This window comes from Procambarus clarkii, chromosome 9 (genome assembly GCF_040958095.1).
Source record: "Procambarus clarkii isolate CNS0578487 chromosome 9, FALCON_Pclarkii_2.0, whole genome shotgun sequence".
Classification (NCBI taxonomy): Eukaryota; Metazoa; Arthropoda; class Malacostraca; order Decapoda; family Cambaridae; genus Procambarus; species Procambarus clarkii.
Genome location: NC_091158.1, coordinates 36,765,296 through 36,780,398, shown reverse-complemented (window position 1 = coordinate 36,780,398; position 15,103 = coordinate 36,765,296). Strand labels below are relative to the sequence as shown.

Sequence of the window (15,103 nt, the reverse complement as noted above, 5' to 3'; positions counted from 1 at the left end):
GGTTAAACTCCATTATGTATAATACAATTATAATATAATCACTTATATATATATATATATATATATACTAATTCAAATCTATTCTGCCCCCTCCTAAAATAAAAACCTTATTATTTTATATTAATTTTAAATAATTTAATATATTAATTCAATTTTAAGAATTAATAATATTAATAAATTTATTAATCTCTTCATATCTTTAATTACATCAAATATAATAACTTTTAAACTTTACAATATATATATACATTTAATTAATATTAAAATTATACTATATTATTAATATATTATTATCTTATATAAAAAATTACATTAAGATATAATTTAATTAAATTAATTTATTTTAATAAAAATAAATTTTAATATAAAATACATTTAAATATTATAAAAAATATCGAGGAAGATAATCTTCCTCAATATTTTTTATATAATAAAATTTAAAAAAAGTATAATTAATTCTATATGTATAAAATAATGCTTTATTATGAAAAATTTATTTTTATTATTTAAGTTATTTGTATATATATACTAATTCAATCCTATTCTGCCCCCTCCAACATAAATTTTATTTTTTTACTTTAATTCCAAATAATTTTATACATTTAATTAATTTTAAGAATTTTAACGGATAATACAATTTTAAAAAGATTAGTCTTATTCTGCCCCCCCAGTAAAATAATTTACTAAAACATTACTATCATATTCTTGATTTATAGTAAATTATATTGATTTTTCTCAATTTATATAATATTATATATTTAGAAATAACTACATCGGGCTACCTCTTTCATTTCCTTAAGATTCTAGCATCTAAGTTCTTCTATCTTTTATTATTATTTATCAGAATATAAATATTATAAAAATCACCTTCGATTGAGATATACCAAAACATAATGAGAGGATTAACGGAAGTCTAAATAATAAGAACTTAGTTCAAGAAAAAAATGTTCCGTAAAAGTACTCTTTTCTGACGAAGAGTACTTTTACTACATTTTTTCCTATAGGTAGCCTTAAACTAATATAGAGAGAAATTTAATATAAGATTGTGTTCTATTTATACTAAATTTAATTTTTGTTATATAAATAAGGTAATATATATATATGTGCTTTAGAAAAATATTCTGCCCCCTCCTAAAATAAAAACCTTATTATTTTATAATAATTTTAAATAATTTAATATATTAATTCAATTTTAAGAATTAATAATATTAATAAATTTATTAATCTCTTCATATCTTTAATTACATCAAATATAATATCTTTTAAACTTTACAATATATATATATACTTTTAATTAATATTATAATTATACTATATTATTAATATATTATTTTCTTATATAATAAATTACATTAAGATATAATTTAATTAAATTAGTTTATTTTAATAAAAATAAATTTTAATATAGAATACATTAAAATATTATAAGAAATATTGAGGAAGATAATCTTCCTCAATATTTTTTATATAATAAAATTAAAAAAAAAAGTATAATTAATTCTACATGTATAAAATAATGCTTTATTATAAAAAATGTATTTTTATTATTTAAGTTATTTGTATATATATACTAATTCAATCCTATTCTGCCCTCTCCAACATAAATTTTATTTTTTTACTTTAATTCCAAATAATTTTATACATTTAATTAATTTTAAGAATTTTAACGGATAATACAATTTTAAAAAGATTAGTCTTATTCTCCCCCCCCCCCAGTAAAATAATTTACTAAAACATTACTATCATATTCTTGATTTATAGTAAATTATATTGATTTTTCTCAATTTATATAATATTATATATATAGAAATAACTACATCGGGCTACCTCTTTCATTTCCTTAAGATTCTAGCGTCTAAGTTCTTCTATCTTTTATTAATATTTATCAGAATATAAATATTATAAAAATCAGCTTCGATTGAGATATACCAAAACATAATGAGAGGATTAACGGAAGTCTAAATAATAAGAACTTAGTTCAAGAAAAAAATGTTCCGTAAAAGTACTCTTTTCTGACGAAGAGTACTTTTACTACATTTTTTCCTATAGGTAGCCTTAAACTAATATAGAGAGAAATTTAATATAAGATTGTGTTCAATTTATACTAAATTTAATTTTTGTTATTTAAATAAGGTAATATATATATATGTGCTTTAGAAAAATATTCTGTCCCCTTCCTAAAATAAAAACCTTATTATTTTATATTAATTTTAAATAATTTAATATACACTTATCAACTTAAGAAATAACATTCTATAACTAAAAATGTTCCCCTTTAAGAAAGGGGGGGGAACATTTTTAGAAGAAACTTCTTGAACTTTACAGCGAAAATGTAATATGTTATACACCTTAAAAACAAATTAGAGGCTTATTACCAAAATTTAGGTCGAAACTAAACACGAATCTTCGCTTTCTAATTTATAAAGTTGATCTACCGATACCTTATGATTGCAAATCATAAATCATAATTGACTACAACTCTACTCATTTCACTCCAGACGCACCTTTCAATTACTCATAATATAAACCAACAAGTAAAATTCAATAAAAATATCAACCCTGCCAATAATCAAGTAAAAATATTTGTTAACCTGATAATATAAGCTAAAGGTATTAAAAGAGTAATCTCAACATCAAAAATTAAAAAAATTACAGGCTACTAAAAAAAATCGAAGAGAGAAAGGTAATCGAGCCCTTCCTTTTGGATCGAACCCACATTCAAAGGGTCTACTTTTTTCTACGATCGAACTACAACCTTCTTAGATAATAATGAAGCTACTAATATTACAAATATCCTTACTACTAAAGTAAATAAAACACTTGTTATTAAAATATAAATTAATTTTTCTAGACTCTAGACCTTTTGGTTGGAAGCCAAATATACATTTATACTAAAAAATTAACCTCCTCATCAGTAAATAAATACATATAAGAATAACCACACTACATCTACAAAATGTCAATATCAAGCAGCGGCCTCAAATCCAAAATGATGATAAGAAAAGTGACACTTATATAAACGATATAAACATACTGAAAGAAAAGAAGAACCAATAATAACATGAAGCCCATGAAACCCAGTAGACACAAAAAAAGTTGAACCATAAATAGAATCGGCAATTGAAAAAGATGCTTCCACATATTCAAAAGCCTGTAACCCTGTAAAATACAACCCTAATATAACAGTTAATATCAACCTTTGTAAAGCCTCTTTATGATTAGAATTTAAAATTGCATGAGATCAAGTTACCGTAGCCCCAGAAGACAATAAAATTGTAGTATTTAATAAAGGTACACCGAAAGGATTAAATGGTTGAATACCTCTAGGAGGCCAAAATCTACCAACCTCTACAACAGGAGCTAGCTCCTGTGGAAAAACGCCCCAAAAAAAAGAGAAAAAAAATAAAACTTCTGACAAAATAAATAAAATTATACCTCAACGTAATCCTCTTATTACAGCCCCAGTATGTAATCCTTGATAAGTACCTTCACGAACTACATCACGCCACCATTGAATTATAGTTAAAATTACACCTACAAATCTTAAATACAATAAATCTGCCCTAAATTGATGAAATCACTTAATAAACCCAGTAGTTAATATTATAGCTCTAATTGAACCGGTTAAAGGTCAAGGTCTTATATCCACTAAATGATAAGTATGATGTGTATGTCTTGACATTAATTTACTTCTCTAGCATATAAAGTACTTAAAATAGCAAATACATATGATTGAATAACTGCAACAGCAGACTCTAATATTAATAAAAGAATTTGCAAAATAATAAGAACCCAAAGAATTCTTAAAGGTATAGAAGAACCTATTCCCCCTAAAAGCCTTAATAATAAATGACCGGCAATTATATTAGCAGCTAATCGCACTGCTAATGTTCCAGGTCGAATAATATTCCTAATACTTTCAATTAAAACTATAAAAGGCATCAATACTCCTGGAGTACCTTGGGGTACTAAATGAGCAAATATTTCTTGAGTATGAATAATTCAACCAAAAACTATAAAAGATAATCATAAAGGAAAAGCAAGTGATAATGTTATTGCTAAATGTCTTGAACTTGTAAATACATAAGGTAATAAGCCCAAAGAATTATTAAACACAATTAAAGTAAGTAAAGATACAAATAACACATTTAAACCAATATTTTTTGCCCCTAAAATTACTTTAAATTCACCGTATAACATATTAGTAAACTTTAATCATATTATAACTCAACGTGAAGGAGAAACTCAATATATAAAAGGTAAAAATAACAAACCTAAAAAAGTAGAAATTCAATTTAAATGAAGAGAAAAAACTCTTGAAGAAGGATCAAAAATTCTAAATAATCTTGCTATCATTTTCAAACTTTCTCGATTTCCTGACCCATTTTTTCTACCCGATCTAATTTACAATAAATTGCTAAAAAATACTGTACAGCCAATACTAAAATTAAACTAAACAAAAACATAATATATAAATTTATTAAAAAAAGAGGGGATATTTGAGGCATATAAAAATATTTATTCAATTACTTAAGTCTGACAAACTTATATTATATCTATATTAACTAATTTTTATTTCATCTGAAGTAAATTACTATTTCAAGCTTAAAAGGCTTACACTTATCTTTAAGTTATCAAATGAAGATTTTAAGCATGAAGAAACTAAATCCAAAAAACTATTTACACTAACTCTTTCTACTACAATAGGTATAAAACTATGGTTCGCCCCACAAATTTCTAAACACTGACCAAAAAATAAACCAGGTCGATTGATAAAAAAATCTAATTTGATTTAACCGACCAGGAATTGCATCAGCTTTTATACCTAAAGCTGGAACAGTTCAAGAATGAATAACATCAGCAGCCCTAACAAGTATACGAACTTGAGAATTTATAGGTAGCACTACACGATTATCTACATCTAATAAACGAAACCCAGACTCAGAAAGATCCACCGTTCCTACTATATAAGAATCAAATTCTAAATCTAAAAAATCAGAATATTCATACCTTCAATATCATTGATGGCCAATTGTTTTCAAAGTAATCCTAGGATTATTAATCTCATCTAATAAATACAAAAGTCGTAAAGAAGGAAATGCAATAAAAATTAAAATAATAGCAGGTAGAATAGTTCAAATAATCTCAACTTCCTGTCTTTCCAATAAATAGCGAATAACCAAAAAATTAAAAAATAAATAAAATATAATATACCCTACAAACGTAACAATTAAAATTAACACAACTATAGTATGATCGTGAAAAAAAATTAATTGCTCTATTAATGGTGAAGCACTATCTTGAAAGCCTAAATTTCCTCATCTTGCCATTTCTAAAAGAAGAAACCTTCCATGTAGGAGCTTAAATCCTATACATCCATCTGCCATTTTAGAATTAATTAGAAATTAATGGAATCTCAGAATAAGTATGATCAGCAGGAGGATAAGAATGCTGTCATTCTATAGAAGTAGGTATAAAAAGAGATCTAAATCTTTTTCGACTTATAATAAAAGCCTCTCAAACAATAATTACAAATCCTAACACAGCTACCAAAGAATTAATAGAACCAATTGAAGATAAAACATTTCATGCTCTATAAGCATCAGGGTAATCTGAATAACGCCGAGGTATACCATTTAAACCTAAAAAATGTTTAGGAAAAAATGTTACATTTACCCCCTACAAATATAGTAAAAAAATGAATTTTTAATCATTTTTTATTTAAAGATAAACCTGTAAATAAAGGGAATCAATGAACAATACCTGCAAAAATTCCAAACACAGCCCCTATAGATAAAACATAATGAAAATGAGCCACTACATAATAAGTGTCATGAAGAATAATATCAATAGAAGAATTAGCTAACACAACCCTATGTAAATTAATATAAATTAAATAAATATAAATCTCACAGGTCGGTTCCCACACGATCTTTCGAACGTTTCTTTTCACTGTTGGTGGTAATTCAAAAATCAATTCTCCAAAATAAAAATGAATTTTGGAGAATTGATTTTTGAATTACCACCAACAGTGAAAAGAAACGTACGAAAGATCGAGAAAATTCGTGTTAGAATTATTAATCTTACTTTTTCGGTCATATTTAATAATATATATATATATATATATGTATATATATATATATATATATATATATATATATATATATATATATATATATATATATATATATATATATATATATATATATATATATATATATATATATATATATATATATATTAGTATATTTTGGTAGCAGTCTTTCTTGTAGACATATATTATTAAATATGACCGAAAAAGTAAGATTAATAATTCTAACACGAATTTTCTCAATCTTTCATATATTTCGCTTTACTGTTAGAGGTAAATCAAAAATCAATTCTCCAAAATTCATTTTTATTTCTAGTCTGACGCGACACGAGCGCGTTTCGTAAAACTTATTACATTTTCAAAGACTTTAGTTCACAAATACACAACTGAAGAGAACTTACGCATCTCCGATTTTATATCTACATTTGAGTGAGGTGGAAGGGGTGATGTGGCATTAACACAAGACAGAACAAGATGTGGTATTAATAGGGTATTAATTTCATCAACACAAGACAGAACAAGAGTATTAATAGGGTTTTAATTTCATCAACACAAGACAGAACACGAAACAATGGATATTGAATAGAAGTGTTTGTAGAAAGCCTATTGGTCCATATTTCTTGATGCTTCTATATTGGAGCGGAGTCTTGAGGTGGGTAGAATATAGTTGTGCAATAATTGGCTGTTGATTGCTGGTGTTGACTTCTTGATGTGTAGTGCCTCGCAAACGTCAAGCCGCCTGCTATCGCTGTATCTATCGATGATTTCTGTGTTGTTTACTAGGATTTCTCTGGCGATGGTTTGGTTGTGGGAAGAGATTATATGTTCCTTAATGGAGCCCTGTTGCTTATGCATCGTTAAACGCCTAGAAAGAGATGTTGTTGTCTTGCCTATATACTGGGTTTTTTGGAGCTTACAGTCCCCAAGAGGGCATTTGAAGGCATAGACGACGTTAGTCTCTTTTACAGCGTTCTGTTTTGTGTCTGAAGAGTTTCTCATGAGTAGGCTGGCCGTTTTTCTGGTTTTATAGTAAATCGTCAGTTGTATCCTCTGATTTTTGTCTGTAGGGATAACGTTTCTATTAACAATATCTTTCAGGACCCTTTCCTCCGTTATATGAGCTGCGGAAAAGAAGTTCCTGTAAAATAGTCTAATAGGGGGTATAGGTGTTGTGTTAGTAGTCTCTTCAGAGGTTGCATGGCTTTTCACTTTCCTTCTTATGATGTCTTCGACGAAACCATTGGAGAAGCCGTTATTGACTAGGACCTGCCTTACCCTACAGAGTTCTTCGTCGACTTGCTTCCATTCTGAGCTGTGGCTGAGAGCACGGTCGACATATGCGTTAACAACACTCCTCTTGTACCTGTCTGGGCAGTCGCTGTTGGCATTTAGGCACATTCCTATGCTTGTTTCCTTAGTGTAGACTGCAGTGTGGAAACCTCCGCTCTTTTCCATGACTGTTACATCTAGAAAGGGCAGCTTCCCATCCTTTTCCATCTCGTAAGTGAAACGCAGCACGGAACTCTGCTCAAATGCCTCCTTCAGCTCCTGCAGATGTCTGACATCAGGTACCTGTGTAAAAATGTCGTCAACATACCTGCAGTATATGGCCGGTTTCAAGTTCATGTCGACTAAGACTTTTTGCTCGATGGTACCCATGTAGAAGTTGTACCCATGGAGAAGTCTCCAAAGGAATTTGTTGACTTACTGCGGGGCACACGGGCCACAGGGATAAGAGCCTCATTGGACGTAGAATCGCTGTTTACCAACGTACCTGTGGACGAGACAATCGGAATGATAGCCGACAGAGTGTATCCTGATCCAGCCTGTACTCCTCTTGACATACCAGAAAATATTCTGAGGAAACTACTCCAGGCTTGTACTAAAGAGTCACCCTTCTTGAGCCCGGATGGGCACATGTATAAGCAAGTAGATGGGGTCGCCATGGGTTCTCCCCATGGGGGGATGATAATAGCCTCAGCTACCATCCTCTTTTGTCCGGTCGTGTTGGTCGAGCGGTTAAGGGATTGTGTACGCCAGCAGAGTGTTCCTGGCAGTATGGGTTCGAGTCACTTCTAGTGTTGTGAGTTTTCAGTTGCATATAGTCCTGGGGACCATTCAGGCTTGTTCGCATTTGTGTTCCTCATGTGTGCCTCAAAGAATGAGGAGATTTCATTAAATACTATGCCCAAGATTACCAACTGAGTGACGTGGGGGGATGATAATAGCCTCGGCTTCCATCCGCCTTTGTCCGGATGTGTCAGTCTAGCCGTTAAGGGATCCTGAATGCCAGCAGAGTGCTCCTGGCAGTATGGGATCGAGTCACATCTGGGGTGTGAATTTTCAGTTGCATATAGTCCTAGGGACCATTCATGCTTGTTCACATTTGTGTTACTTAGTGTGCCCTAACGAATGAGGTTATTTGATAAAAAACCATGCCCAACATTACCAACCGAGTGCTGGCGAAGGGATGGAAATAGCCTCAGCTACCATCCTCTTCTGTCCGGTCGTGTTGGTCGAGCGGTTAAGGGATCCTGTTTGCCAGCAGAGTGCTCCTGGCACTATAGGTTTGAGCCACTTCTGGGGGTGAGTTTTCAGTTGCATATAGTCCTGGGTACCATTCAGGCTTGTTAGCATTTGTGTTCCTCACGTGTGCCCCAAACAAAGAGTTGATTTGAAAAAATACAATGCCCAACATTACCAACCGAGTGCTGGTGGGGGGATGGAAATAGACTCGGCTACCATCCTCATGTGTCCGGTCGTGTTTGTCAGGCGAATCAGGGATCCTGTACGACAGTAGAGTGTTTCTGACAGTATGGGTTCGAGTCACTTTTGGGGTATGAGTTATCAGTTCCATATAGTCCTGGGGACCATTCAGGCTTGTTCCCATTTGTGTTCCTCACATGTGCCCAAAGAATGAGGTGATTTGATAAAATACCATGCCCAAGGTTACCGACCGAGTTCCAGCAGGGGGAGGAAAGTAGCCTCAGCTACCGTCCTCTTATGTCCGGTCGTGTTGGTCGAGCGGTTAAGGGATCCTGTATGCCAGTAGAGATCTCCTGGCAGTATGGGTTTGAGTCACTTCTGGGGTGTGAGCTTTCAATTACATATAGTGCTTGGGACCATTCAGGCTTGTTCGCATTTGTGTTCCTCACGTGTGCCCCAAAGAATGAGGTGATTTGATAAAATACCATGCCCAAGATTACCAACCGAGTGCCGTCAGGGGGATGGAAATAGACTCGGCTTCTATCTTCTTTTGTCTGGTCGTGTTGGTCGAGCGGTTAAGGGATCCTGTACGCCAGTAGAGTGCTTCTGGCAGGATGGGTTGGAGTCACTACTAGGTGTGAGATTTCATTTGCATATAGTCCTGGGGACCATTCAGGCTTGTTCGCAACTGTGTTCCTCACATGTGTCCAAAAGAATAAGGAAATTTGATAAAATACCATGCCCATGATTACCAACCGAGTGCCAGCGAGGGGATGGAAATAGCCTCGACTACCATCCTTTTTGTCCGGTCGTGTTGGTCGAGCGGTTCAGGGATCCTGTATGCCAGCAGAGTATTCTTGGCAGTATGGGTTCGAGTCACTTCTGGGGTGTGATTTTTCAGTTGCATATAGTCCTGGGGATCATTCAGGCTTGTTCGCGTTTGTGTTCCTCACATGTGCCCCAAAGAATGAGGTCATTTGATAAAATACCATGCCCAAGATTACCAATCGAGTACCGATGGGGGGATGGAAATAGCTTTGGCTACCATCCTCTTTTGTCCGGTCGTGTTGGTCGAGCGGTTAGGGGATCCTTTATGCCAGTAAAGAGCTCCTGGTAGTATGGGTTTGAGTCACGTCTGGGGTGTGAGTCTTCAGTTGCATAAAGTCCTGGGGTCCATTCAGGTTTATTCGCATTTGTGTTCCTCACATGTGCCCCAAAGAATGAGGTGATTTGATAAATTACCAAGCTCAGAGTTAGCAACCGAGTGCCGTCGGGGGAGGGAAATAGCCTCGGCTACCACCCTCTTTTATGCAGTCGTGTTGGTCAAACGGTTAAAGGATCATGTACGCCAGCAGAGTGCTCCTAGCAGTATGGATTCGAGTCACTTTTGGGGTGTGAGTTTTCAGTTGCATATAGTCCTGGGGACCATTCAGGCTTGTTCGCATTTGTGATCCTCAAATGTGCCCCCATGAATGAGGTGATTTGATAAAATACCATGCTCAAGTATACCAACCCAGTGCCAATGGAGGAAAGGAAATAGCCTCGGCTTCCATCCGCTTTTGTCCGGACGTGTTGGTCGAGCCGTTAAGGGATCCTGAACTCCAGCAGAGTGTTCCTGGCAGTATGGGATCGAGTCACTTCTGGGGTGTGAATTTTCAGTTGCATATAGTCCTCGGGACCATTCAGGCTTGTTCACATTTGTGTTCTTCACTTGTGCCCGAAAGAATGAGGTTATTTGATAAAAAACCATGGCCAAGATTACCAACTGAGTGCCAGCGAAGGGATGGAAATAGCCTCGACTACCATCCTTTTTGTCCGGTCGTGTTGGTCGAGCGGTTCAGGGATCCTGTATGCCAGCAGAGTGTTCTTGGCAGTATGGATTCGAGTCACATCTGGAGTGGAAGTTTTCAATTGCATATAGTTCTGGGGACCATTCAGGCTTGTTCGCATTTGTGTTCCTAACGTGTGCCACAAAGAATGAGGTGATTTCATAAAATACCATGCCCAAGATTACCAACCGTGTGCCGACAGGGGGATGGAAAATAGCCTCGGCTACCATCCTCTTTTGTCCAGTCGTGTTAGTCGGGCAGTTAAGGGATCCTGTACGCCAGCAGAGTGCTTCTGGCAGTATGGGTTCGAGTAATGTCTGGGTGTGAGTTTTTTGTTGCATATAGTCCTGGGGACCATTCAGGCTTGTTCGCATTTGTGTTCCTCACGTGTGCCCCATAGAATGAGGTGATTTGATAAAATACCATGCCCAAGGTTACCAACCGAGAGCTGGTGTTGGGAGGGAAATTGCCTCGGCTACCATCCTCTTTTGTTCGGTCGTGTTGGTCGATTGGTTGAGGGATCCTGTATGCCAGTAGAGATCTCCTGGCAGTATGGGTTCAAGTCCATTCTGGGGTGTGAGTTTTCAGTTACAAATAGACCTGGTGACCATTCAGGCTCGTTCGTATTTGTGATCCTCAAATGTGCCCCAATGAATTAGGTGATTTTATAAAATACCATGCCTAAGTATACCAACCGACTGCCGACGGAGGAATGGAAATAGCCTCGGCTTCCATCCGCTTTTGTCCGGAGGTCTTGGTCGAGCCGTTAAGGGATCCTGAACGCCAGCAGAGTGCTCCTGGCAGTATGGGATCGAGTCACTTCTGGGGTGTGAATTTTCAGTTGCATATAGTCCTAGGGACCATTCATGCTTGTTCACATTTGTGTTCCTCTCGTGTGTCCCAAAGAATGAGGGTATTTGATAAAAACCCATGGCCAAGATTACCAACCGAGTGCCGTGGGGGGATGATAATAGCCTCAGCTACCATCCTTTTATGTCCGGTCGTGTTGGTCTTGCGGTTAAGGGATCCTGTACGCCAGCAGATTGTTCTTGGCACTATGGGTTTGAGCCACTTCTGGGGGTGAGTTTTCAGTTGCATATAGTCCTGGGGACCATTCAGGCTTGTTCGCATTTGTTTTCCTCACGTGTGCCCCAAACATTGAGGTGATTTGATAAAATACCATGCCCAACATTACCAAACGAGTGCATGTGGGGGGATGGAAATAGACTCGGCTACCATCCTCTAATGTCCGGTCGTGTTTGTCAGGTGATTCAGGGATCCTGTGCGACAGTACAGTGCTTCTGGCAGAATGGGTTTGCGTCACTTCTGGGTGTGAGTTTTCAGTTGCATATAGTCCTGGGGACCAGTCAGGCTTGTTCGCATTTGTGTTCCTCATGTATGCCCAAAAGAATGAGGTGATTTGAGAAAATACCATGCCCAAGGTTACGAGTGCGAGTGCCTGCGGGGGGAGGGAAATAGCCTCGGCTACTATCTTCTTTTGTCCGGTCGTGTTGGTCGAGCAGTTAAGGGATCCTGTATGCCAGCAGAGTGTTCCTGGCAGTATGGGCTCGAGTCACTTCTAGGGTGTGAGTTTTCAGTTGCATATAGTCCTTGGGACCATTCAGGATTGTTCACATTTGTGTTCCTCATGTTTGCCTCAAAGAATGTGGTGATTTGATAAAATACCATGCCCAAGATTAACAACCAGTCTCCGTGGTGTAGTGGTAAGACACTCGCCTGGCATTCCGCGAGCGCTATGTCATGGGTTCATATCCTGGCCGGGGAGGATTTACTGGGCACAATTCCATAACTGTAGCCTCTGTTTAACGCAGCAGTAAAATGTGTACTTGGATGAAAAAACGATTCTTCGCGGCAGGGGATCCTATTCCAGGGACCCGCCTGAAACGCTACGCGTACTAGTGGCTGTAAAAGAATGTAACAACTCTTGTATATATCTCAAAAAAAAACAACAAAAAAAACAGAGTGCTGGCGGGGGGAGGTAAATATCCTCGGCTACCATCCTCTTTTGTCCAATCGTGTTGGTTGAGCGATTGAGGGATTTTCAACGCCAGCAGGGTGCTCCTGGCAGTATGGGTTCAAGTCACTTCTGAAGTGTGAGTTTTCAGTTGAATATAGTCCTGGGTACCATACAGGCTTGTTCAAATTTGTGTTCCTCACGTGTGCCCCAAAGAATGAGGTGATTTGATAAAATACCATGCCCAAGGTTACCAACCGAGAGCTGGTGTGGGGAGGAAAATTGCCTCGGCTACCATCCTCTTTTGTCCGGTCGTGTTGGTTGATTGGTTGAGGGATCCTGTATGCCAGTAGAGATCTCCAGGCAGTATGGGTTTGAGTCCATTCTGGGGTGTGAGTTTTCAGTTACAAATAGTCCTGGGGACCATTCAGTCTTGTTCTCATATGTGATCCTCAAATGTGCCCCAATGAATGAGGTGATTTTATAAAATACCATGCCCAAGTATACCAACCGAGTGCCGACGGAGGAATGGAAATAGCCTCGGCTTCCATCCGCTTTTGTCCGGAGGTCTTGGTCGAGCTGTTAAGGGATCCTGAACGCCAGCAGAGTGCTCCTGGCAGTATGGGATCGAGTCACTTCTGGGGTGTGAATTTTCAGTTGCATATTGTCCTAGGGACCATTCATGCTTGTTCACATTTGTGTTCCTCACGTGTGTCCCAAAGGATGAGGGTATTTGATAAAAAACCATGGCCAAGATTACCAAACGAGTGCCGTGGGGGGATGAAAATAGCCTCAGCTACCATCCTCTTCTGTCCGGTCGTGTTGGTCGAGTGGTTAAGGGATCCTGTACGCCAGCAGAATGCTCCTGGCACTTTGGGTTTGAGCCACTTCTGGGGGTGAGTTTTCAGTTGCATATAGTCGTGGGGACCATTCAGGCTTGTTCGCATTTGTTTTCCTCACCTGTGCTCCAAACATTGAGGTGATTTGATAAAAAACCATGCCCAACATTACCAAAGGAGTGCCTGTGGGGGGATGGAAATAGACTCGGCTACCATCCTCTTGTGTCCGGTGGTGTTTGTCAGATGATTCAGGGATCCTGTATGACAGTACAGTGCTTCTGGCAGAATGGGTTTGCGTCACCTCTGGGTGTGAGTTTTCAGTTGCATATAGCCCTGGGGACCAGTCAGGCTTGTTCGCATTTGTGTTCTTCATGTATGCCCAAAAGAATGAGGTGATTTGAGAAAATACCATGACCAAGGTTACCAACAGAGTGCCGGCAGGGGGAGGGAAATAGCCTCGGCTACCATCTTCTTTTGTCCGGTCGTGTTGGTCGAGCATTTAAGGGATCCTTTACGCCAGCAGAGTGTTCCTGGCAGTATGAGGACGAGTCACTTCTAGGGTGTGAGTTTTCCGTTGCATATAGTCCTTGGGACCATTCAGGATTGTTCGCTTTTGTGTTCCTCATGTTTGCCTCAAAGAATGTGGTGATTTGATAAAATACCATGCCCAAGATTACCAACCAGTCTCCGTGGTGTAGTGGTAAGACACTCGCCTGGCGTTCCGCGAGCGCTATGTTATGGGTTCATATCCTGGCCAGGGAGGATTTACTGGGCACAATTCCATAACTGTAGCCTCTGTTTAACGCAGCAGTAAAATGTGTACTTGGATGAAAAAACGATTCTTCGCGGCAGGGGATCGTGTTCCAGGGACCTGCCTGAAACGCTACGCGGTAAAAAAAGTGGCTGTAAAAAAATGTAACAACTCTTATATATATCTCAAAAAAAAAAAAAAAAAAAAAAGAGTGTTGGTGGGGGGAGGTAAATATCCTCGGCTACCATCCTCTTTTGTCCAATCGTGTTGGTTGAGCGATTAAGGGATTCTGAACGCCAGCAGGGTGCTCCTGGCAGTATGGGTTCAAGTCACTTCTGGGGTGTGAATTTTCAGTTGCATATAGTCCTCGGGACCATTCAGGCTTGTTCACATTTGTGTTCTTCACTTGTGCCCGAAAGAATGAGGTTATTTGATAAAAAACCATGGCCAAGATTACCAACTGAGTGCCAGCGAGGGGATGGAAATAACCTTGACTACCATCCTTTTTGTCCGGTCATGTTGGTCGAGCGGTACAGGGATCCTGTATACCAGCAGAGTGTTCTTGGCAGTATGGATTCGAGTCACTTCTGGGGTGGAAGTTTTCAGTTGCATATAGTCCTGGGGACCATTCAGGCTTGTTCGTATTTGTGTTCCTAACGTGTGCCACAAAGAATGAGGTGATTTCATATAATACCATGCCCAACATTACCAACCGTGTGCCGCCAGAGGGTTGGAAATAGCCTCGGTTACCATCCTCTTTTGTCCGGTCATGTTGGTCGGGCAGTTAAGGGATCCTGTACGCCAGCAGAGTGCTTCTGGCAGTATGGGATCGAGTCACTTCTGGGGTGTGAATTTTCAGTTGCATATAGTCCTAGGGACCATTCATGCTTGTTCACATTTGTGTTCCTCACG

The 15,103-nt window shown here is 37.4% G+C and overlaps 3 pseudogenes; all 3 read right to left on the bottom strand.

The window, feature by feature from the left end:
• Positions 1 to 2,899: 2,899 nt before the first annotated feature.
• Positions 2,900 to 4,154, bottom strand: LOC138362741 (cytochrome c oxidase subunit 3-like; annotated as a pseudogene).
• Positions 3,682 to 5,387, bottom strand: LOC138362740 (cytochrome c oxidase subunit 2-like; annotated as a pseudogene).
• Positions 5,387 to 15,103, bottom strand: part of LOC138362872 (cytochrome c oxidase subunit 1-like) — a 120,175-nt pseudogene continuing 110,458 nt past the window's right edge.